Source organism: Pseudorca crassidens, chromosome 1, assembly GCF_039906515.1.
Source record: "Pseudorca crassidens isolate mPseCra1 chromosome 1, mPseCra1.hap1, whole genome shotgun sequence".
In the NCBI taxonomy this organism is placed as follows: Eukaryota; Metazoa; Chordata; class Mammalia; order Artiodactyla; family Delphinidae; genus Pseudorca; species Pseudorca crassidens.
In genome coordinates this window covers 91,151,842-91,176,214 of record NC_090296.1, presented here as the reverse complement: position 1 = coordinate 91,176,214, position 24,373 = coordinate 91,151,842, and the positions used below count along the sequence as shown (strand labels likewise).

General features: G+C 41.9%; 1 long non-coding RNA gene across 1 annotated transcript; it reads left to right on the top strand.

Moving 5' to 3' along the window:
- The first annotated feature begins 1,947 nt into the window (after positions 1 to 1,947).
- LOC137228906 (uncharacterized) lies at positions 1,948 to 12,684 on the top strand. Its single transcript, XR_010945402.1, has 5 exons — positions 1,948 to 1,962; positions 3,448 to 3,468; positions 8,531 to 8,594; positions 9,455 to 10,316; positions 10,405 to 12,684. It is a non-coding gene; the product is annotated as an uncharacterized lncRNA (long non-coding RNA).
- The last annotated feature ends 11,689 nt before the right edge of the window (positions 12,685 to 24,373 follow it).

Genomic DNA, 24,373 nt, shown 5'->3' with positions numbered 1-24,373 from the left:
CATAATGTGATTCACTCTTTCTATAAATTATTTCTAAAACTGTGCTGTGCAGTAGAAAATATAATTATGGTTTAGTGAAACAGACACAAGAAATTCTTCTTCATGGCGTCTGTAGAAAAAAAAATTCCCAACAGTTTGACATGGGGTAGATAAACAAATGGGGATTTGTTTTTTAAAAACCCTGATATCGATCAGCTCTCCAGTACCGAATCTATTTCGTCTCCATCTCTGTGAGAACTGGCTGTGGCAGTGCCAATGCTGTGCCCCTTCCTGAATTGTTGGTTCAGGAGAAGGTGACCCCCTAGAAGAAAAGGTGGATGTGAAATCTGTGAACCGTAATGGTGTAGAAAAGCCCCTCTGCTGGGCCAGATCCACACATCCTAGGGGAGATTAAGTTGGAGGCTCCCATCCACACAGTAACTAGAGTTATTCAGTGAAAAAAGAGCATATTACTTTTCTAGAAATTTTGTAGAAAGGACAAACAAAATCTTGAAAATAAGATAAGCTCACTAAAATAATGTCTCTGAAACCCCAAGCTTTCAACATAAAAAAAATTAACCTAGAGAAGTAAATACTATGTATATATTTTTGTTCTAGTCTTAATGATCCTACATATTCTTATATCTTGAACTTCTGAGCACTATAGCACCAGAAAATGTGAATAAGTAAGCGTTTCTTACTTTTATCCCTACTGCTGGCAGAGGGGGCTTTACTCCTGAAAGATTTCATTGAATACTGGATAAATGGCATTCAGGAGGTTATTTGGCTTTTGAAACTGGGCCAGGTATGTTGGTTTCGTACCCAACAACCATTTATTCTTCTTTGCTCACAAATCCTGATTTCACTGGGGTTTCCCCCTTTGGCTCTGGTGTAACTCCTGATTCATCTTAGTCAATCACCGGAGTTCCAATTTTCTAGCCTATAATTGGGTATGGGGGTGGGCATGAGAACCAATGAGAATTAAGAGGAGATCTGGTGGGCATTTTCTAGCAAAGAAATTCTTCTTTAAAAAAGACAAATGATAAGCAATTTGTCTCTTATTTGACTGCACATCTACATTTGCCAATGATGTTTGCAGTTTGGGAAATCATCTCACGAATTTGAGGGGAGCTTGATAAGAACAAGGCCAACATGCTGAGGTTGGCATAGTGGAATGAAGAATAAACCAAGGTCCTGATGCCCTTGAGCTGTGTCATTGAGCCACGCTAGAGCCAACCTATGCCAGGAAATATTGTTACGTAAGTTGTAATTGCCCTTACTGTTTATGCAAGGTGAGGTAGCCTTTTCTGTTATTTACAGCCCAAGTCATCCTACTTGATACAATAGCAATCTTTAAGGGTCTTGGCTTAAAACCACTCAACTGGCCCTTGTAAGATTTGGAGGCCGGGGGCAGAAAGGATTTGAGAAATTCAACTTCCCAAACAGCCTAGTGGGAGGAGGGATGATAAATGTGAAACGAGGAGGCCGTGAGGTGTGACATCAAGGCTATTTCTAGAAATCTATCTGAGGTGCAAAATCGCCATTACCCATTTCAAGAGAACCTTCTAACACTGCTGGAGGTGCCTACTGGCTGATGATTCCAGGTTCCGGCTACTGTGGTTTAATTAGCAATGGGGCTCTTGCCTGCATCAAAAGTACAAAATTCACTGTTTTTTCTTTTCTCCTGAGGTACAAACACTGTCCAAGATGCGTGACACAGCACCACCCACCCTGCAGCAATATTGGACTCTCAGAGGTTGAGCTGCTTGTTTTGCAATTTAAAAAGGGTGGGAGACTTTCTACAGCTTTTCCTGAGTGAATACAACAGTCCCAAGCAGCTGATAACTGCCAAAGAACAAAAGAACCTGATCTTTTGTTTTGTTTTGTTTGCTTATTTGTTAGTTTCTCTTAACATTGGAAACAGCTGGTGGCTAAGGAAGGCTCTGAGGCTTCCAACTGCGAGGCTGTGCTGGACACACTGAGGTAGGTCTCGGGGCTGCCATGAATTCCAGTGCAGGAGGGGAGATGTCTACCCAAGACAGACAGAAGGACTTGCTCCAGAATTTCATTCCTAGGAAGGCCATGCTCTGCAAGGTCCTGCCAAACTAGGAAAATACCCAGAGCAACAGATACCCATCCCTGCACCCTGCTCCCCACTCCATCCAACCACGGAAGGCTGATGGCAAGTTGGATCCTGATGTGCACTGTTATCACCACTCTACTGCAGCTAGCTTTACAGAGACATGAAGACATGTCTTAATTTTGGGGGGAGGGGAAGGGTAGTGGGGAAGAAATATTCTAGCTCCTAGCAATATGTTTCAGACTGTGCCCAGGAATTATTAAAGGAGATTCAGAAAATGCAGTGCTCCCTTCCTAGCCCTGCTGTCTCTCACTTTCCTCTGGTGTTCACGTCTGCAGCTAGGCTTCCGAGTCTCCAAGACTCCCTGGGTCCCTGGACTAGAGCAAGGCAGGTGAGAGGGAGGCTAGCTTCTCACCTGTTATGATTTTCCTCTGTCGATAATTGAGATGGACTCTGATGGGGAGGAAAGTGTAAAAAAGGGTCTTGGACTCTTCCTGTTTCCAGCTTTCCTTTGTGTCTGCGTTAATCAACTGCCCGATGCTTTAGTCACAGCTTGCTGCAGTCCAGAGAAATACTTGAGATTTAGAAATCAAACAAAAGGAGAATCACCCAGAAATCAGATTTAAATCTGCAGTGACTAAAGTTGCTTTGTTAAGGAAATAAAAGTGGTAAGAAGCTTTTTCTTCTAAGGCTACTGAACAGTTGTAGCTGGCACAAACAGGTTTGGGGCTGTTTGCATTGAGTGATGTGAAACCCACCTTGCATGTGGAAACAGGCTGTATTTACTTTGATTTTAAAGTTCTTGCAATCGCTCAGAAAATGGGGCAACAACTCCTTGCTCTGATTTAGAAGAACTGATGCTTTCCCTGTTAACTGTCAAGGCTCAAAATAATACAAACTTGCTTTTGGTTGGATCCCAAATGCCACCCTCACATCAGGAAAATGAGAAGACAGATATGCCATGGGAGCCCAGTGTAGGCAAAAATTACAATGCGTGTCACACTGTCATTTTCCAAAGTGACTTTTTAAAATAGCAAATAAATAAATAAAGCCAGAAAAACCCCACAGAGACATGTTAATGCCTCAACCTGGAACAATAAAGCTCTGTTAAAAACACTTGCCATTAGCCACCATCTGCTGTCAGCAGTTGGGGGTAGTCTTTATGTCCTCTTGACAGCTTTGCCTCATTCCCCCTTGATGAAGCAAAAACACTACGGTGGACAAAGCATTCAGGGGTAAGGATCCCTCAGTACTGCAGCTTTTCAGAGCTCCGAGCTTGGTGGCCAAGAGTCAATAGTCTGTTCAGGGTGCTCAGGGGTGCATATTGAATTGGAAAAAAATTGCTAACTGTATTTCCTTCCCCACACATACTGCTCCGTTCCTGTCAGCATTTTCTGCGCAGATCAGAGGTAAGGTGGGTTCCCTGTCCTTGACATATTTGGGGATTTAGGAAAATAAGAAAATGGCTTTCTCGCTCGGCTCTGATAAATGAGGGAAGCTGTGTGCCGCAGCAAGATTCTCTTGATCGGAATTCCCCCAGTGCACCTGCATTTTTTTCCCCATTTGAACTTGTACTTTTAGACAATTTAGTAAATATAATTCTTGTTCACACCAAAAATAAAGTTATTTTCTCCTTGTAGGGCTGTAGGTTAAGAAATCTTAAAAAACATTAGCAAGATAGATGACAGAGTCCCGTGCTCCCTGACAATTTGGTGAAGAACGCTTGTGCAGAAAGAGGCCCAAAGATGCTATTAATATTCTGAGTGCATTGAGACCACTGTTTTCCATTTTTCAGATATAATCTTACTGCATATGAAGAATATGACTAGAGAAGGGAACGCAATGCAGGTAGAATGTCTGAATGACACTCACGTGTTGTCTTTTTTCCCCTGTCTGGCTCTCTGTGATGGCACAGAGCCATGAAATGCACTGGATGTTCTAGAATGGTCCTTCTTCAGTTTTTGGACTACGTGAACTTCTTTGGGACAAAGCTCCTGCATTCTTTTGTGAACCTGCTTGTCACAGTAGGGGAAATGGACTGAAGCCATAGACACAGTCACCAGGCAGGCGGTTTCTTCAGTCATCTTCAATCCCAAGGGTAGTGCCCTCTGATCCACTCCAATCATGGTTATTGAGGTCATGCCCTGTGACTTTGTTTTTGTGCCCTCAGGAAGTACACTGAGAGAGAAAGTGGGATGCAGGGGAGGAGCCCAGGCCGGCCGATCAGATATACTTTCTTTCACCGACAATTTCTCATTCTCCTTACAGCTATCCAAGGACAGTATTCCTTTGCATTAATCTCTAAAGATGGTGTACTTTCCATTTAAACGAGTAATAATAGGGACAACATCACTTTGAATCCATCCTGAGCACTCATGCTCTATTGGGAAAAGTTGCTCTAAGCACAAAACGTTCTCTCTTCTTTTCTTTTCCTCTTTTTTGGGTCACAGTTTTAAAATTTATTCTTTGCTCTTCTTTTTCCAACCTTAAACTGGCCATGGATTCACCCAGACCAAAAGTGCCACACTGTATACTGGTCTGCAGTCGTCTGGAAAACTCTAGGGAACCAGCAGACATTCTTCTTAAGGGCAAGAACCACCGCTCTAGGAATTGATGTTCTCTTGAAAGATTCCAATAATGAATATTTTGCATACATATATGATTCATGGGTCAAAAGTTTCCTTCATCTAGTTGTACCATGATGGTCTCTCAGGCAACATGAAGGACCTAAGCCTAGAATAACTTTAATAACGGGAGTTTATTGCAATCCCTGTGGTATATCACTTGCCCTCATGGAGAATAAGAATGCCCACTGTTTGGAATATTGCTCAGACTCAAAGAAGGAATTGTCTCAGTGCAAATCAGTAATCATAATTCCCAGGAGAGAGGATATGATCAGGTTAGTTTTCACCATTATGTACCAAACACCCGACATAATCAGAGGTTCACCTCATGGTCAGTTGGTCTTCCTCGTATCTAGACCAGTCATCATTTTCATCAACTTTATCACCATTATCATCCCCAACACTTACACAGGCCCTGTTCTAAGCATCTGACATACATAAACTCAATTTAATTGTGTCAACAACCCCACGAAGTAAACACTACCATTATCCTCATTTTACAGATAAGGAAGTTAGGCACAGCAAGGTTAAGCTACTTGCCCAAGGTCACCCAGTAACCTTGGAGGAGCCAGAATGCTGGCGTAGGCCCATGCTATTAATTGACAGCTCATTCAAACATGCATGCTGGCCAAGGCTTATTGGGGATCCCCGATTCAGTCAGGGAGGCTGATGAAGGTGAATAATGCTCCACTGGGTCCTAGAGGCCCCTTGCTCTGCTGGTTACATTTCTTTTATTGCTGGATCCTGGGGAAGTTCCAGGATCCTCAGGGAAGTGCTGGTGTAGCCGTTTTAGGGCTGGAGGGAGAGGCTGTTTTCCAATTGGTAAGGAGGAAGTATTTTGGTATTTTAATTATGGGCCGTCCCCAGCGGCACGTACAGCCCTCTGAACACGTATGCACACTTACAGGACTCAAATGCAGCTTAGTTCTCCTTGATTGAAAGTCCCTTTTCCTTTAGGCAAAAATAAAGGCACCGGTTATACCACCTTCCCTCCAACACATGCATTCTCCCATTTCAGTAACCAGTAATGAACAATTGGTAATGAACAATTTATTTCAGAATCAAACAATATCTACATGTGTAATTTTGGACTCTGTATCCAAAAGTAGTTCATATGTTAGTTCATATGAGATTAGTTCAGATAGCAAAGTTCACATGTATAACTCATTTCCTAAGATGATTATTATAAGGGAAAACTATGTTCTGAGGACCAGACGGCATCTCCTTTTGCATTTAAAAGGTACAGGTCTGGTTAACAATGCAGTAGTTCTAGCTAAGTTGAGCCCAAGTGAAATTAGGAAAGAGTCAAATATATTTAGAACTCATTTATAAAAAGACTTCATTTAATGAGATTAGCAAGCCTTGAAAGAATGAAGAAGGCATATACTGGTGTAAAGCTAAAATTACCACCCAGTACTTTAAACACGTGTGCTGACTTAAATATGTTACTGAATGCAAATAACACATTCTAAGAGAAAAACTGTTTTAGGAGTAACACCCATTGAAAACAAATTGTGATTTCAAGTCCAATGTTGTAATCATCTTTCACACACAAGGTCCGTATTATACTAGTGGAGGAATTGACTGACTTCATCAAATATAAGCCAAAAACAGCCTTTCCCCTCCCCCACCAAATTCTGAGTTTGCTATTGTAACCTGGACAAGGTAAAACACCTCCTTTTTATGCCTTGTAAGTTTCACTAGTAGGCAGTTCAAGAGTTAAAAAAAACAACCGTCACAACCATCCAGGGCAGTCAAAGTGGTTTTCAGTTGCTTCCCCTTCACCTATCAGAAAAGATGCATTAAGGAGATTCTGCAAGGTCCTGAAGCAGGCAGGATTCTGGGTTAGTTCCCAGGGTCTCAGAGGCAATTCTTCTGGAATTATTTCTAATTCAGAGAAGACAGCTTTAAGGAAGGAAGGAGGCAAATCTCTTGGATGTGCTATCACCTGGAGAAGCTTCAGAGCCTCACCCTCTCTTTTTTTAAAAAAAAACTGTAATAAACAGGCCTAATGGCATACCTTGAAATTGCCTTGGAGGATCAAACTCCAGCGTGATGAAAGTGTGAAAACTCCATTTTTCTCTTATTAAAATGGTCCCAAGCTTGGGGCATTTAATCTGGAAAGTCTGGTTTTGGTTGTCTCCAGTTCTCCATGAATAGGAGACCAGCATCTGCCAATTGTCAAAGTTGCGGGGCGGTGGGGGGGTGGGGGTGGGGGTGGGGGGGGGCGGGGGGGAGACAGGATTGAACACATCTGATGTGGCAGCTCTTCTCACATCCCAAGTCTTTACATTTTCCATGTTGTGCCTGAATTATATGCCCAGGAGAATTTAAGTCCTCTTCTCTGATAGCCTTGTAGCTTATATCAACTCTGAGTTTTAGAAGAAATAAGGAAAACTTACAGTGTTGAAAATGGTCCCTTTGTGACAACAGTATCCCTCAGTTTGATACCTACTCAGGTTGAGAGCATTCCCTTAACCTCAAACGTGCCAGTCCTTCATAAACCACTTCTCCTCTAGAGGATGGAAGTACGGCCCAGCTCAATACTCTAATCCCAGTTACAAGCCAATGGGGTGGATTCCTGAGCTTCAGGTTAAGACTTACTTCCTTGACTGTAAAGGACAAAGGGGGCTTCCCTGGTGGCGCAGTGGTTGAGAATCTGCCTGCCAATGCAGGGGACACGGGTTCGAGCCCTGGTCTGGGAATGATCCCACATGCCGCGGAGCAACTGGGCCCATGAGCAACAACTACTGAGCCTGCGCGTCTGGAGCCTGTGCTCCGCAGCAAGAGAGACCGCGACAGTGAGAGACCCGAGTAACGCGATGAAGAGTGGCCCCCGCTCGCCGCCCTCGCACAGAAATGAAGACCCAACACAGCCCTAAATAAATAAATTTAAAGGACAAAGGTCACTCTGGTTTGACATATTCCATTCGGGGGGGGGGGGGGCATTTTCTTCTCTATTAGAACTGCAGTGTTTTACGGTACACGGGCCTCTCACTGTTGTGGCCTCTCCCGTTGCGGAGCACAGGCTCCGCACGCACAGGCTCAGCGGCCACGGCTCACGGGCCCAGCCGCTCGGCAGTATGTGGGATCCTCTTGGACCCGGGCGCGAACCCGTGTCCCCTGCATCGGCAGGCGGACTGTCAACCACTGCGCCACCAGGGAAGCCAGAACTGTAGTGTTTTAAATGAGGACAACAATGAGTAAGGACCAAGGATAAAGGTAGAACTGAGGTCAAAGAAAAACCTAATCATAACTTCTGAACCTTCTACCACCATCTTAATGCAATCTGAAATATAATTTCTATTCTAGGACAGGTGAGAAAACTCTGCCGTAATCCAGTCAATCTTAGGGGTTTTTCTTCCCCTCACCTGCTAAAAATCACCCAGTGCAAGAAGCTGAGAAGCACTTCTGGTGGGATATTCATACTGTGGTATATCTAACATTGTCAGACTTTTGTCTATATATTTGTGTTGCTTCTCGACTCTTTCAGAGGTGGCCCAAGTCAACTGGTTCATTCTACAGAAGAAGAAACTGAGCTCTCTGAGAGAGGAAGTGACTTAGCTAAGATTCCAGTGTGAGAGAGAGGAAAACCTGAGATTAGATGTCAACATTCTCAATACTTATTTGAGTTCATTACCACCCCATGCCCAGTGATACAATTCACCACTTAAATAAAAATCAAGTTATAGTAGCAACTTCCAATCCACTGAATGGGAAAAAGGTTTGGTAGATGAATATCCATGCAAGAGGAAGGAGAAGAATCTAGGGGGAAAAAAGTTCAGTCTAACTTTGTTCCCCAAGCTCACAATATACTTTTCTCAAATAATTTATTTTTATATACCAGGTACAATTTTACATTCAGCATGAGACGGAAGTAGGGTGCGTTTCCAATTGAAGGTTAATCCAAGGTAGGTCATGGGTAGAATTTTATTGGGAAGGGAATGGAAAACATGTGTTTGAAGTAACCTAGAAGACACTCACTGCTTATTTCAGACGCCTCATGTCTCAAGTCCATTCATGATCCAGCTCTCTAAACCATAGACATAGCCATCACTCATCAAGAATAAAATCTGAAGCCTAATTTATTTTTCTACAGCAGTTCAGTAGATTGTCTTCCCAGTTTAAAAAATGTATAAATCAGGCCTTCTTTTAAGAACATCTATGTGCTAGGGGAATTTAATGTTTTCATTTTGAATTAAGGTAAAATCTACATGCAGAACAGTGCATATAAGTGTTTCTTTTGCTGAATCATCACAGACTGAACACATTCACATAAGCAACACCTAGATCAGGAAACAGCACATTACTAGTATGCCCTCTGGCCCTCTGTCAGTCACTAACAAACCCCCCCCAGTAATCACGCTGCTGCTTTCTAACCACACGCTAGTATCTCCTGTTTTGTACTTATAAATGGAATGATGTAGTATGTACTTTTTGGGGTGTGATTTCTTTTGCTTAGTCTTGTGTTTGTGGGAATCATCCGTATTGTTGCATGTATTTCTAATTGTTCATCCACGGTGCAACTATATTACAGCTTACTTAACCAATCGACTCTTGTTGGGTGTTTAGGTATTTATCGTAAAGATTTTTTATTGTGTTGAATTGTTTGTAGAAAACATTGTCTCAAAGGCAATACATTCACCTTTAAAAGAGTGGTATATTCCACTAAAGGAAAATACTAGCTCACACTACGGAATTATTTTCCAAAATCTAGTTTGTTTTTCTCTGCATGTGTGTGTACATTTTAACTTACTGTCTTCCCAACCAGCAGTTTCCATTGAGCCTTTCAGAGGCTAGAACCTCAGGCTGCGCTAAGGAGCCTGCTGCAGTCAAAATGAATGGCTAGATGACTGTGACATTAGTAAACAGGTAATTCATTTCCCATGTCATTGTTCCTCACCTCAAGCTGGTTAGCCAACTCTTTTCGAAAACCCCAACTTGTTTGACCTACTACAAGTTACAGTCCATTTCGAGTCATTCGGTGTAAAATACAATCTTGTCAAAGTGAAGACACCTGCTCCCGGCAGGAGGGTTACGCACCAACTGCCAAGTCCTTTGTTACGGTGTCTAGAAACAAAATGATCTTTCCATCTGGAATGTGTCTACAACTGTGACTGCTGGCCTTGGGTTGACTGCCAACCTCTGGTAGCAGGATGAGGCAGAGAAACATGGGAGGAGGGCACTGGGAAATGGATTCTGATGAGTTCTTGATATTGTGATTTTCAAGTTAATTTTCTCCAAGGGAAGAGTATTTACTTCCTGGGTGACCTCAGCAAAATGCACTATTTCTAAGTCTGGTTTCTTCTTCTGTGACTCCAGTCCTAGTGTATTTGCTTCTTCTGGGCTATTTTGAATTTTTGAAAAGTCTTTCATTAATTTTCATTTTTCTCTGAAATAATCTCCTTTATGGAAGACAAACTCTTGATTGGGTTCCTAGGCTTTCTTCAAGGCAGGAGAAGCCAGTGGGCCTCTGAGCTACTTCACTCCCTGACGTGACAGCATGGGACGCTGGAATCCTCCAATGGCCTCCATCAGGAAGACAGCTCTGTCACCATGACACACATGGATTAGCCCTTTGGCAGTCTGGGGCCATTGCAGGAGGTTCCTCTTTCTAGCTGTTATTTAACACTGTGAGTGGAGTCCATTTGATGTTTAACGGATGCATTTTCTAGTACCAATCCGCTTATTTCTGACTGAAAATTATCCATGTCCCCACAGTTTCCAACTGCCTGCGATTGGAAGTAGAGGACTTCTGAAAAGGCTGGCTTTATTTCTATCCCCACTGGGTTGTGCCCGGAACATAGCCAGATATAGTTTTCAGGTGGCAGATTTTTTTAAAAATCGCATAACGGAAAGTGTACACTAAAATAAAGAAAGCATTTTAAAAATTTTTAATATTTTTCAAGATTACCATTCTCTGTTGAAACTCATTTCAAAGAACTTTAAAGTTTCAACTAGGGACTATTATTTGATGTAATTGCTATGGATGGGAAAAAGGCCACCCAGTTTGATGCTTTAAGACAGAGTAAAGAGAAAGAAAAATTTAACTATCTCAAGGCGTCCTATAAATTGGAAAACCCAGCAAAAATGTATTGTTATTTTAATTGGCCCTGAGGAATTGTATGTTTAACAATTGTCTAAATGTCCTTGGTCTTCAGATTGAGTGAAATCTTGAAAAACAGCGATCACCAAACTGCAAAACAAAACGTGCTCCCATTGTAGAATTTAGAATTTAGAATCCCTAAATTTATCTCCACCAAAGGTAAATAACCTCCCATGGGCTCCATCTTTGTTTCCTATTTAATTAAAACAACACTAATCACCAACTAATCTAGCTCGCTCTTAACAAACTATTATATTCTAACAAGTCTGGTTTTGTTTATTTCTTTTTCCTTCTCCAGGGAGAAAAAAGGATGAAAAAATGTAGGTATTGTTTTGAGGTCACAAAGGAGATTCATGTAAGAAACTTAAACTACCAGGGGAATCAACTCCATTTAGCCATAAAGCATTTCTCCCTGCAAGCTCAGGAAGGATTTACAATTATTTACAAACAGATAACATTGTGTAGCTCCCTCAGTATTATAGATAAGTCACCAGAAAACAACTAGTTTGACAAAATTGCCCAGCAGCCCATTAAGTATACAGCTCTGCTAAAAATCCACCAGGAGCATCCCTCTGTGGAATTTGCTAAGGAAACAGAGAATGGAGTGAGTTTCCTACCAGACATCTGGAAATCATGAAAGAAGTAGCAGGAAATGGCTTATACCACTGATGTACTGTCATCAGTTGAAGTACTGGTTGTCATGTTTGGGTGTGTGGGGTGTGTGTGTGTGTGTGTGTGTGTGCGCGCGCGCGTGCGTGTGTGTGTTTGCACGCTTGTGATTGAGGGGGAGAGAGAGAGAAAGAGAGGGCATAAATAGATGGTAAACATGCAGTAAATGTTCTGGATCTTCTAACTGTGAATGAATGTTTTATTACAATCTGTCCAGGGATAGCTCAGCTTAGTAATGGCTAGAGAAAGGTTTTTTTTCTGGTTCAGTTTTTGGAAGTGAAAAGTTATTTTCTTCATCTGAAAGGCCTTTCTTCTGGTTCAGTTTTTGGGAGTGAAAAGTCATTTTCTTCATCTTAATGTAGATAACTTCCTATTGTACTATGGTACAATTGGAAAGGAATTCAGCCATGCAAAGCCTGAGACCCTAGTTTAGTGGTGCATATTTAAAATCCTAGCAAGCAACACTTTTTTTTTTTTTTTTGCGGTTCGCAGGCCTCTCACTGCTGTGGCCTCTCCCGTTGCGGAGCACAGGCTCCGGATGCGCGGGCTCAGCGGCCATGGCTCACGGGCCCAGCCGCTCCGCGACATGTGGGATCTAACCGGACGGGGCCACAAAGCCGTGTCCCCTGCATCGGCAGGCGGACTCTCAACCACTGCGCCACCAGGGAAGCCCACAAGCAACATTTCTGAAAGTTTATCTTTTATTTTCTGCTCTCCTAAGGTGCCTTCTCTACAGACATTGAGAGAGGTCCAGGTCACTTCTGTATTTGGGAGTAGGGTTGGAGTGAGATGGGGTGGGGCCCTTTGTACACTATAAAATAAAAACAAGTGCCAAAATAAAAATTACAGAAGCTTATACAAGTTCAATATTTGCATTTAAGATACTCTTACTTGGGACTTTCCTGTTGGTACAGTGGTTAAGAATCGCCTGCCAGTGCAGCGAACATGGGTTCGATCCCTGGTCCGGGAAGATCCCACATGCCGCAGAGCAACTAAGCCCGTGCGCCACAACTACTGAGCCTGCGCTCTAGAGCCCGCGAGCCACAACTACTGAGTCCCCACGCTGCAACTACTGAAGCCTGAGGGCCTGGAACCTGTGCTCCACAGCAAGGGAAACCACCACAATAAGAAGCACGCACACCACAACGAAGAATAACCCCTGCTCGCTGCAACTAGAGAAAATGCCCACGCGCAGCAATGAAGACCCAACGCAGCCAAAAAAAAAAAAAAAAGATATTTTTACCTTCAATTCAGAAAGTACAATTTAATAAAATTTTGCCATTCAAAATGTAATTGGAGGATTTATTTTAAAATTTAAATTATATCACCTATAAGTATCACCTATAGTATCACCTATAATCTGGTAATGGGACAAAGTTTAAAATTATTTGATGAACATCATCTTCTTCCAATCCTGTTGGTTCACTTCTGTAATTAAATATATTAATAACATTATTTGGATATAATGTCAGAAATCTAAAATTTAGGCAGTAATTGAATGGGAGACCCTGACCACAGGACCTTTGCGCCTTTCACACTCTTGATAGGCCATCACTTACTTCATTCTCCTCGTTCATGATGGTAAGTAAGTTATGGGAGTGGGAAGTGATTTGAGGAAATAAGTGATTCTTACCATTGGTTTTCAAAGGCAAGTCCATGGACTGTCACCTGCTTCAGAATCATCTGGGCTTTCCATTAGAAATTTACATTCTTGGTCCCCACTCTGAAACTTTTGAGTCAGTATTTTGGGGTGAATCTTAGGAATTTGCATTTATTACAATGCTTAGGTGGTCTGGGAGGGCAGAAATGTTTGAGAACCACTAAGCTATGGGGATTGAAGGTAATAAAGCCTGATTTTAGATGAGACTAAAGTTGCAACCCAGAAACACTACTCTGCTCACATTCTGGATGGAAGTGACACCTTATGGCAGCCCTATTTTTTTTGCTTACCTCCTATCATTGGGGCCACCTAAATCACTCCAGTGGATTGGGAACCACTGGGAATAGTTTGAGCTGGCCAGTCTTAAAATCCATTTTTTTTTTTTTACCAACCTAGTTCTGTTCTTGTGATGAAACACAAGCACCCTGGGCTCAAGGAGCTCCTGCAGTATTCTTACTAGTGTGGTCTTGCAGACAGCACCATGGAGGTTCTAGAGAACCATGAAAAATTCCTATGTACTACCATGCCTCACCCATTACCCTGGGGCAAGAGTCCACCAGGGAGGTGAAGGAGGGTTGGCCAGGTAGTACTTTACCATCCCATAGTGGCCCTACCCTGCACACTCTACCTCCTGCTCAAGTCAGAGAATCCATAGACTAAAATCCTTCCCCAGGAGTGACATGGAAGCTCAGAGATTCGTGGCCAATAAGAATACGTTTTTTCTAAGAACCTGAATGTGGGTCAGCCCTCCCCACTCCATCCCTACTTTCACACTATATTTTACTTGAACAGAGAATGATTATGTTCAATAGGTAAAAAAAAAATGCCTGAGCCCTCCCATGGAAAAGGACCTGGAGAGCGCCCAAAGAACAGAACCGAACTAGCACCGGGGACTGTTTACAAGGAGATGAGCCCTTGTCTGGCACTGCAACCTGCACCCTTCCCTGGAGCATAACCAGAGGACCAAGTACTCTGGCCACAGACAACTCTGGTAAGTTCTGAGGTAGCCGTCCTGGCTTGGGACAGTCTTGGCTAGATGGCAGCCTTCACTGAGAAAAAGTGAGTGAAAGCTATAGGAAAACTATAAAGCAGTACATGTGTTAGTTGTTACTCTTATCATTAACAGAAATCAGCAAATTACAAGGTGATGTCATTTGCTAATTAATCATCTCTTTCGTTGGAGGAACTCTTAGCATGTCAAAACAAAGCTTTTTTAACCCAGAAAAGTTATACGTTGTACTTGTTTGTTTGCATTTGTTTTGATTCTGAAAGTTACATTTCATATTCTAAAGGAAGATTTTAGGTACTGCTGAGAAGTATTGAATTCCTCCCATTTACTTCTTCCCCATTGCCATCCTTCAAATCCAGTGCAAATGTCACCTTTATAAAGTCTTCTGATGGCCCTCTCTCCAACCAAAATTAACAGCTCCTTCCTCTGCATTTTGGAACTTCGTAATTGTACCTCTTTTTAGCATTTCGTCCCTCTGCCTTACATGATAGCTGTTTCACGTCTCCTCACTAGTTAATGGCCTTTCAGGGAGCAGGGGCCATGTCATCTGTGCTTACCCATAAGCTTCTATCACAGTTTACAGATAGCAAGTGCTCATGAAACATCCCCTAAATTAAAGTTTGTAGTCCTACAACAGAAGTCACAAACTGGCAGGTCATAGGCTAGAAACATCTTTAAATTTTGACGTAATGGCCTATTGGCAGATTTCACATAAAACTTTGGATGTCTGGCATTTCCCACGGCTATAATCAGCTTGAACGAAGTGGCAGCTGCCCCTTTAAAGGGGGTATACTTCCTCTAGTTTTCTGCAGTTGCATTTCAATCACTTGATCATTTATATTATCTGCCTGTCCTCTGTGGACACCCTTCTCACAGAGACACCATTCCCTTATCTCCTTTGACATTAGTCAGAACTAGCTGCCTCCGTTGATGGATGCATGACTGTGCTTATGGTGGAGGCTGTTCAGAACCAAAGACGCTATGTTTGCCTGGATCGATCATTTATAGGCCAACTGCCAAGTAATCAATTGGTTTGCTGTGCTCTATGATCTAACTTAAGGTGGAAAAATGTGATCTGATCATATATCGGTTAATTGTTTAAGGCTTAATGGCCTTAATACTAAGTAAACTTCAACCTGAAGCCAGTACAAATAAAACTAATATATACATTAATGCCTAGTTTTCATTGGTCTGAGGCTCTACCAGCGTGACGCTTGTACAGTCTCCCTCCTTAATGATTTCTAGGAATCCACCCAGGGGCTACAAGTTGACAAGGCTTTTTCTACCCGAGATCTCTATTTCCCCATGTCCCACTTTCTCCTTGACCTGCTCCAGGCTGGTATCTGCTCCCATTGTGCTAGAGAACAGTTCAGATAATCCTTCCAGGTCACCAAATGCAATGGATATTTTTTCAGTGCTCTTTGTATCCAGTCTCTTGGCAATCCTTGCACTATTTACCATGCTCCCTTTTGCCTGAAGTTCTCTTATTCTTTAGTCAATGTGATACCACACTCTTCATATATTCCTACTGCCTACCTGGCTTCTCTCTGTCCAAAGCTTTCCCTTGCATATTTCTCTCCACCCGATCATTAATATTTGAGTTCTTCAAGGCTGAGTCCTGGTCTTCTTTTCTTCTTCTTCTATATGTTCTTCCTAAGAAACATATTCTTGTCCTCAACTTTAACTGCTACTCATAGGCCAGTGATATCAAAATATATATTTATAGTCCATATTTTTTCTTTGTGTTCTAGACCATGTAAGTCATTGTCTACATGACATCTTTACTTGGATGTCTCAAGGGTATCTCAAGTTTAATTTTTACAAATGCATATCTCCCACCAAGATTGGTCCTCTTCCAGGGTTATCTACCTAGTAAATATTACAGCCATTCAGTTGAGCAAGTGAAAAAACTGGAAATCATCTGCCTCACTCACCTCCTCACAAAATAAATAACCGTCACCAAACTTGGACATTCTGCCTCCCAAATGCCTTGAATCTGACTACTTGTTTCCATCTATGTCATCCCCTACTGGTCTCAGTTACCATTATTTATCACCTGGACAACTTAAGACAGTTTGTTAACTGGCTTCCTCCAGTTCATTCCTATGTTGAACCAGAAAAGTCCAGATGCAAATGTGAGCATGCTTAAAGGACCCTTTTAGTGCCTCCCCATTGCTCTTAAGGACCAGCATCCTTGAAAAGGCTGTGCCTGCGCTGGCTTCTCCTCACTTCTTTTACCCCAGTCATAAATACCCTCCCAGGACTCTGCAAGCCAACCAACTTCTTTAGATGTCAACACAAACATCACTACCCAGAAAGTCTTTCTTGACCCCCTTTAGTGTGTTCTCTCTGTAATGGCATTAATTATAGTTCGTAATAAATTCATTTTTGTGACTTTGATTAATGTGTTTCCACACTGTGTTTTTGCTCATCATTCCCCTAGGAGTCTCCCTAGCCCCTGTATAATTCAGGAAGTAAATATAATATGTACATTTTAGGGGGTAAAATTGTTATTTACCAAGTTATTGATCAGAAATATCTGAGTCCTAAGTCCAGCCTAGCTAAACACCCTGGTATACTTCATCAAGTCACTTCCCATTTCAAAGCAATACTGTCTATAAATTGTCTATAGAACAAAGTCAATAGAAATGCTTTAATTGAAAATAAGAACAGATTTCTATGTGTGTGGCTCCATACATCTCTACCCACACCCTAAATTTAGAATTCTTTCATAGTTTCAAAAAGGAAAGTGTCAAAGATGGATGGTAAGGACAGAATATTTAAATTGCTTCAGTAAAACCATTAAAGGGAAACTGGGAACAATATTTTGATTGACTCAGCACAACAAACAAATTGCACTGATATGCTTCTAAATTGCTACTATCATGATCTTTAGCAAGTGTATAGTGTAAGTGATTAGTCAATCGAGCACTCAGTATACTGTGTGAGCTCTAACAAAAATAGGCTAGATGTGATAATTAGGTGAGAGTGTGATCATTACATGAAAATGAACATAGGCTTCTATCAGTTTTGTGGTTTTGTGTGACCCTCTGCATCCTCGTGTACTGTACTAATAATTATTCCATTGCTTTAAGATTCCCTCTAAAGCATTAATACATGCTTGAATTCACATTGAATTCTACATCTGAGCCATCAAAAATACTCTGAGTTGGGTTTAGATTTAAAAAAAAAAAACATAGTCTTACTGGTTTCAATTTCCAATCACAACTTTTCTGCTGAAAATTTCCTGACGTGGTTGCAGAGAATCCTTTGCAGGATTCCTCTTAGGGTATTGGGAGGCAGACTGCAGGGAAAGATATACTATATAATTGAGAAGCAAGGAATTATAGCAAATATTTAAAAGTTGAAGAGTTGTATTCTCTTGACTCTGAAAAAATTTTTAAGGCAAACATATTAACAAAGACAAGTGTCTTTCAAGCACTGTTAACTGCAAGTTCCTCTAGGCCTTTCCATTTCGTTTCTGAAACACTGGTTTTCAGTGACACCAGCTCATCTGAATGTAAAGTGGAAAATGCCACATGTTCTGTACACTTGGCATTCCTCATCTGGCTAGTTCCCAAATCAGAACAGACTTCAGTGAACACAAAATAAGAGCTAGTGTTTGGTTAAAGGAGGACGTAATTTGAGTCACCTTTTCTGCAAATATTCTGATTAGACTCTAGAGTTTGTTTTTGCTCGAAAGCTGATCGATGGCTGATCCGAACTGTGACGCTGAATGGAGTTAGTGCTGTGCTGCACTTCTGAGTAGTGGGGATTATTTGGAAATCGAATCTCCTAACACAATCAATGACTGCCATTTATCTTCCCGAAGGAATTTGACTAATCAGCTTCTCTCATTTTCCTGTATTCTGACTTTCAACCATGCTTCCTATTAGAGGAGAAACATAGAACTCTTCTTTCAACTGCTTTCCATACAATTAACATCAAAGAGAAATAAGAGACTCACAGTCACAGATAAAAAATTAGCCAATTATATACTGAAACTGGGACAAACAATTTTGTCAATAAAATCAACTGGCACAAGACGCAAACCAGTAAAACCAGGACACTGAGCAGAACGTAAGGCTTCCAGTCCCTGAAAAACCTCACTCTCCTTCCAGTCTGTCACCCACTAGCACAACTGGACAAATGGACAATGGATAATGGAGACTTGGGGAAAAAAAAGGTCATGGCTCTGGAGGGGGTCATTTAGGGCCAGTTTCTTCAGCAGGGCTGTATGAGTCTGTGGAATGGACCCAAAGCACTTCCCTTTCTCTACCCTAAGCAAACCTTCACATAAAGGCATTAACTTAGCAGCGCTTGGGACAGATGAACATTATTTTTCAGACATAATTCTTTTTTTCTTGGGATATAATATAGAGGGGAAAAGAGCCATCGGTTTAAAAACTCAAATACTTAAATCTTGGAACACTGTTTGCCAGACATGAAGAATGAATGACTTGATTCAGGTCGTGCCTCTACGCAATAAAATGACCAGCCTGACGCATCACTGAGCCAGCTGCCATGCCATCTTAATAGGGCAGCACTCTCCGAGGGGTCAGGGCACACGTGGCACATCCATCCGGACTTAGGAGACAGGCCGTGGTGATCCACAGTGACGCGTTCTACTGCTCCATGGTCTTTTCGTTCCATCTGATTAGACACAGCTTCAGTTTTGACTAGTTTACAGATGGAGATGCTCGATGCATTCCAATTTGCAGTGAGGTTATTATGGGGCTAAAAAGCGAGCTCTCTTTGGTTATCTGAAGCTTGTGTGGTACAGCTAATAAGCAAAACCCCCATTATTCCATGTGTCTGAATCCCTCCTCAGTAGAAAGTTAGGTGCTTAGAGAGCTCTAGTATCTATTTAAGGTCAATTAGAATACCATTTACTGCATTATTGCTACAGCAATGCACTCTTACCTTTGCAAGGGAGCAAAATGGCCATTTCTGTAAGAGATGGAGAAATGCCACTTTGGCTTGACCTCTGACCTCCTCCTAACCACCATCAGTCATGCTATTTCTGAGGAGAGTGGACCCGTATATTTTTATCAGTTATAGGGCAGGGGAGGGGGACTTGAACTTAGCTAAGACATAAAGTTGGTCTCTTATAGTATTTATTTTTCTTTTCCTTTTTTTGACCGCGTTGGGTTTTCTTTGCTGTGTGCCGGCTTTCTCTAGTTGTGACGAGCGGGGACTACTCTTCGTTGCAGTGCACAGGCTTCTCATTGCGGTGGCTTCTCTTGTTGCGGAGCATGGGCTCTAGGCACGTGGGCTTCAGTAGTTGTGGCTGGTGGGCTCTAGAGCACAAGCTCAGTAGTTGTGGTGCACGGGCTTAGTTGCTCTGTGGTAATGTGGGATCTTCCCATACCAGGGATCAAACCCGTGTTCCCTGTGTTGGCAGGCGGATTCTTAACCACTGCGCCACCAGGGAAGTCCCTTTTATAGTATTTTTTAAAGGCCCAAATACTGACAGTAAATTTCTAATACCCCCAAAACAGTTTGGACATAGTATCTGAAAGCATCACTTGTTATGTTTGCTTGTCAATGGGTCTCTTTCTTTCCCTTTAAGACCAGAATTGCATTGGCAATCAAATACCCTTAATCTGTCTGAGGAAGAGAGATGTAGAAGTGGGACTCTGTCCCTTGTCCTGTGTCTTTTCAGATCAGACTAATAGTTTCCTTGCACAGTGTCTAGAGGACCATCCATAGAGCATGGGAGATGGGGTAGGTAACAGCCAGGGTCAGCCCAGTGCCCACTGCTGCCAACTGGACGTGAAGAATGAATCATGCATTGAAGTATCCATGGGAAGGTCTGGTGACCAGGCAGAGAGGCTGACGTTGGAAATGAATAGAAGATTCTTTGAAATTTTAATTTGTATTATGTAACAGATTCCTGACCCCATTCATAGAGCATCAAAGTTAAGACTCAGATTTCACTATTCTTAAAGACAACAGGCCTCTATAACATGAGTTGCACAAGAAAACCCCAAGATCAGCTAACCTGAAATCCTCAACAATTTCCTTTTCAATTTTTTTCCCCTTTTTACCACTAACCTCCAAGCTTAAGTCCACTGTGACTTGACAGAACTCTCCTGCCTGTAAGTGATTTCAAGAATAATCAAAAGATAACAGTAGGGAGGTGGGTCATCTTTTTCAAAGGTGTTTCCTGGGCTAACAGGGGTCTCATGGAGTCTTTTTATCAGTCCCGTACTGAACTTTGATAGCAGTAAACCTGGTAGCTGTGGCTGAAACTGTCCCACGTGTTTGACAAGTGTTATCATGGCAAGCACGCTGAGTCTAAGCAGTGCTGGACAGAATAGAAGGAAGAATAATCCCAGAGGGGCAGCTTGGGACAGGGTCCCAAATATTACATTAATCAGATTGTCAGCTTCTCAGCAGCCCTTTCAGTGAACACTGACTGAGGGTGTATGTGTGTAGGGAGGGGAGGGGAGGGAGTGGAGAAGAATGCTTTCTGCCTTTCTATTTTTTCCCTGTTTAAAAAATACATGAATAGAGTTTAGTTTCTTAGATGTGTTTTAGATTTACAGAAAAATAATGGAAAGAATGAAGAGTTCCCATATATGCCCTCACTTTCTCCCCCCATTTTTCTCTATTATTAACATCTCGCATTAGTGTAGTGTATTTGTTACAATTAATGAGCCAATACTGATGCATAATTATGCATGAAAGTCCATAGTTGACTTTAGGGTTTACTCTTGGAGATATGCATTCTTTGGGTTTGGACAAAGGTACAACAACTTGTATCCATCACCGTAGTATCACACAGGATAGTTCCACTGCCCTAAAAATTTCCTACACTATGTCTATTCACCCCTTCCAACCCCCAAGTCCTGGCAACCACTGATCTTTTCACTGTCTCCATAGTTTTGCCTTTCCAGAATGTGTTATACTTGAAATCATAGAATGTAGCCTATTCAGATCAGTTCTTTCATTTAATAACATGCATTTAAGGTTCCTCCATGTCTTTTCATAGTTTGATAGCTCATTTCTTTCTATTGCTAAATAATATTCCACTGCATGAATTTTCCAGTTTGTTTATCCATTCACCTAGTAAAGGACCTCTGGGTTGCTTCCAATTTTGGACCATTATGAACAAATTGCTATAAACATTTGTGTGCAGGTTTTTGTGTCGACACAATTTTCTGCCTTCCTATTTTTTAGTATGAGACTTTGAGAATTTGGGTTAGATACCACCTTAGCCCAAATTCATGTACTCCATAAGTCAAGGAAGAAAAGCAAGCATAATAACCACACATCCCAGATGCAGCACACTGATGGGCAATTGTAGTTGTTTGGTAAATATCGGTTAAATGAACAACCAGATGACCCAATAAACTGGTTCACTTGGGGGTGTCATAGACTGAATTTTGTCCTCCCCAAATTCATACATTGAAGCCTTAACCCCCAACATGATTGGGTCTTCAAGGGTGTAAAGTTAAGCGAGGTCATAAAGGTGGGTTCCTAATCTGATACGACTAGTGTCCTTCTAAGAAGAGGAAAGCTAGAGATCTCTCTCCTCTCTCTTTGCACTCACACACAGAGGAAATTTCATGGGAGGACATGGTAAGAAGGTTGCCCGCTGCAATCTAGGAAGAAAACTTTCACCAGAGACCAACTCTGGCACCTTGATCTTGGACTTCCAGCCTCTAGAACTATGAGAATATAAATTTTTGTTGTTTAAGTCATTCGGTCTATAGTATTTTGTCATGGCAGCCCGAGCAGACTCATACAGGGGGTCTCTCTTCAATGATATTCTTAGGGAGGTTACAGTAAGGAGATGAAGAAAAAAAATGCTTGTTTTTCTTGCCTATCCTGGGGACCCCTGTGGTTTTGCATAGGCGAGAACCCATTTATCCCCGCTCAGACGTGACTTCCCCCTGCAGTAGGTGCCAAAAGGGGCTCTAATAATGCATCCATATATTATATGTATACATGTGTATATACATATATATATACACACACACATATATAGTTGAGGTTTAGTTCTAAAACTCTAAATGCCAATATCATTAAGGACTCTTGGGAAATGTATGGTTTTTTTTTTATAAATTAATTAATTTAGTTTTGTCTGTGTTGGGTCTTCGTTACTGTGCACGGGTCTAGTTGTGGCGAGTGCGGGCTTCTCATTGCAGTGGCTTCTCTTGTTGGGAGCACGGGCTCTAGGCATGTGGGCTTCAGTCGTTGTGGCACGTGGGCTCAGTCGTTGTGGCTCGTGGGCTCTAGAGCACAGAAGAGCATATTCAGTTTTAAAGATTGTTATGTGTTGTCCGATTACCAGCTATACATTTACACTTCTACTAAGAGTTTTTAAAAATATTCATTTACCAATGCTGGCTGTTGTTACTATAAAAAACAAAAGTAAAGCAAAGTTTTTTAACTTCATAAGCAAAGCACATCTGATAGATTTTACAATTTGTATTTATTTGGAAATAATTATTGAGGTAAGGTTTTTTTTTTGCAGTACGCGGGCCTCTCACTGTTGTGGCCTCTCCCGTTGCGGAGCAGAGGCCCCGGACACGCAGGCCCAGCGGTCATGGCTCACGGGCCCAGCCGCTCCACGGCATGTGGGATCTTCCCGGACCGGGGCACGAACCCGTGTCCCCTGCATCGGCAGGCAGACTCTCAACCACTGCGCCACCAGGGAAGCCCGAGGTAGGGTATTTTTATATGTTTTAATGAGCATTCATATTTCTGGGACTTGCAATTCACACCTTTTTTCCCTTTTACTATCTGCTCATATTTTTCTTTTTAAATTGAAAGAAACCTTTATATATTGAGAAGACTAACTCTATGAGCCACATGAATTGCCCATTTCTTCCAGGACCTTCTTTTGACATTCAATTGTGTGTAGGTATTTTGGGTGTGCAATTCTTTTAGTTTTTATGCCACTACAATATATTGATCTATTCATTTTTGGTTTCCGCCTTTAGGATCACGTTCAGAAATTCTCACACATAGCAAGGTCAAATATATATATTTTTCTGTATTTTTATCTAGTACTTTGTTGTTTGGATTTTTGCAATTAAATCTTTAATCATTCCATAATTATTTGTGTATACAGTGTGCAATAGGAGTCTGGTTCTTTTTAAAGAAGTATGAACCAATTTCCTTCTCTCTCTGACTCTGTTCTATTTCTCACTGACTTCTTGAGAAAATCTGAACTGCATTAGAAGATCTTCCATCAACAGAGATCAGGAAAAGAGAGCTAGAAAGAGAGGGAAGAAAAAAAAAGGGAGATCGAGGGGGAAATTGTGGTTGAAAAAGCCAAGTAGAAAAGCCACTTTAGTTTCTCCATCTTCTAAATGAGCAGGTTGGACAGGATAATCTGTGGAGCTCTGTTCCAGCTCAACTTTATAGAATTTGAGGATCGAGGGCAAAACACCACTCTCATCCAGTTTTTCTAAAATGAGACTAGTGCACACTAAACTACTCTAAGCTGAAATGACTTTTAAGCTCAGGAAATACTGGAACCCACCTGAAAGGATCTTCGAGAACTTTTAACCTCAATCAAATCATTTTGCTGATAAGGACACTGAGTCCCAGGGAGGTTAATGGATCTACACAAGATCACACGACCGACGGGTCAGTAGCAGAGCCGGCCCAGGGCTCAGGCCCACAAATCCATATGCAGCTTCCCTCCCACCTAGGTCTCTACCGATCTCTTCATTTCCTCTTGTCTTCCTTTTCTTGTCACCTCTTCAGTACAGAATTCATTTCACTCTAATCGCGATTGCTCTGCTGGAGGTGACATTGTTGGCAATGAAAGCTGAGAAAGAAGGTAGCTTGCACCAGGAAAAATGTAACAGAGAGAGTCTCTCTCTTAGGAAATGAACCACTTAAGGCAGTGTGTATGTGCTTTAGGCCCTCTCAGGCACTTTAAAATATTTTCCTCTGGGAGCCCAGAGATCTTTTCGCTTCTCTTCCGAGAATCTGATTGCAGCCAAAGCAACAGACTCTCCCATTTTTGCCTAAAAGCAATGAAATGATTACCTATATCCTTAATTTAAATTCCCACTGACAGCTCAGACACTGTTGCAGCTGGAGGGGGCGAGCTGACCTTCACATCTATTGTCAGTGTGGAGACAGAGGGGAGTTTTATTGACCAGAGAGGAAAATATGCATTAGGCAAACCAAGCAAGGATGCTCTGACCTATTGGAATATAGTGCGGGGCAAAGGGCACAGGATTAGAGCTGCACATCATCTTAGCGTAAATGCCAATTG